The sequence below is a fragment of the Capricornis sumatraensis genome, chromosome X (genome assembly GCF_032405125.1).
Source record: "Capricornis sumatraensis isolate serow.1 chromosome X, serow.2, whole genome shotgun sequence".
NCBI classification, from domain to species: domain Eukaryota; kingdom Metazoa; phylum Chordata; class Mammalia; order Artiodactyla; family Bovidae; genus Capricornis; species Capricornis sumatraensis.
Window position 1 is genome coordinate 72,737,845 of NC_091092.1, and position 2,067 is coordinate 72,739,911.

The following is a 2,067-nucleotide window of genomic DNA, read 5'->3' on the forward strand; positions in this document are numbered from 1 at the left end:
CTTGTTCTCATTTACTCCTTTATTTCCCACTATAGTCTCTGTCCCAGTTCACTGCCTAACAAAGACATATCATTCGACACAGGGACAGGCAAGAGAGAGTGACTAGCTCATTGAAAATCTATCTCAGCTTGCAGGAACAGCTAATCCTCAGGCATGCCCTGCTTTAGGGGGAGGTGTGTCAAGCACTCCACATATTAAGACTTAAACATAGAGCCAAAAAGGACCCAGGAAAAAAAAAAAAAAAAAAGCAGTGAACCAAAACATAACTGCAAGTGTTTTTGCAAGGAACAAGCAGGTGAATTAGGAGTGGAAGAAAAAGTCTTCATGACTAACCAGACACCACCATTGGTTTTGCAGCTCTCATCTCTCTTGTTAAGATAAGCTTAGGAGTAAATTTGAAGACATTGATCAGAAACTAGATAACTTCTTGTCAATATTCAAGAGAAAAGCACCTTCTCCAATAGGCAGAGAGAGCCAATAGGAAAGGTGAGAAAGGCTCTGAAAGCACATTCAGCTCTGGCTTAACCAAGATGGGATTTTTCATTATCTTCAAGACCTGGCCAGTTTACAGTTCACATCTGTTAGGAAACAGGCAGCTATACATTTTCCATATAAATTTCAACTGGCCACTGCTCATTTGCATCCCCTCCTTCAAATCCAGCCATACCAGTTCCTCTGAGGCTAGCTGACCAGTAGCTGAGAAACTTTTTCTCTATCAATGCATAATTGGTCATTGATGAACAAACAAGCAGTCACTCAGACTACTTGAGTCTACCTAGGAAAAAATTTCCTTACCATCTTTCCAGATGTTCATGTCAGTCACCACAATCTCCATATAATTTACAAGGTATTAAATGTCAAATAATGAATCTTTTCAGTTAGCATCTTGGCAGATGATAATAGCAGCACAGTTTATGTGAGAAGCCAGCACAGACTTTTCCCACTAAAAGTGCAAACAGAAATCTGTGAGCACTGGCCCCAGATCCTCCTAGAAAAAGGCTGCCATTATACTCCATTACAGTTAAAGCTATGTATGCACTTCCTGGATGGCATCCAATCACATAGCACTTTTCCCTCTGTTACTTTTTTTTTACTCTTTTTTTATGAAAACATGCCCTCTTAATGGCTAGGCAGTGGTTTCCAGTAAAGAAATTAACTGAAAATCAACCAGGGGAATGTGTGCTGAAAGTAATTAGAGAGTTTTCTAAATGACCATTAACAAGATAATTATTTGTAGTCAACTTTATGTGCTATGTGGTATGCCATATGGATCAAAGACTCCAGTCTAATATGTAATTCAGAAGTGCCAGAAAGTACAAATTAAATGAGGGGAAACTGCAAAGGAAAGGCAGAGTCATTTATTTAAGAACTTGAATATAGCTTACAAATTTTAAATATGTTCAAGATTTGTCTCCTTTCTTTGAGTTCTTCCTTGAATACTTGGGAAAATATTTGGGAACACCTAGATTCCGCACAAACTCAAAAGAAGCAAAAGATAGAGTAATGAAAGTAGTCTCTTTAGGAAATTATGTACTTTTCCAATTATATTTTAAAATAAAGATGATTTGCTCTTCAATGTTCAAATTCTGATGAAAGTCAACATAAAGCAATTGGAAAGGATGTTGAGCTTTAGGGAAAAGAGAAGTTTCAAGGAATAAATGAAGAGACAGTATAAGAGCAAGAGCCTTGAAGTCAAACAGACCTGGTTTCTTATCCCAGATCTACCACCTTGATTCATTCAATAATTATTACTTGAATGTCTACTATGTGCTAGATATTGTACTGATAAAAGCAACATGACTGCTGCCTCATGGAACTTACATTATATGAAGAGTAATGTAGACAGGCACTGAACGAATTAATTAAAAAGAACATCAGTAAATTCTATGAAGAAAATTATAATAGGGTAAACTGACAGGAGTATCTGCAAATCTACTATAGATTGGATGATCAGGGAAGGCCTCTCTGAAAAGGTGGCATTCGAACCTGAATGATGAGATGGAGCCAGCATGTGAAGACCTAGTGAAAAATTATTTTAAGCAGAGGGAAAAGCAAAGACAAATGCTC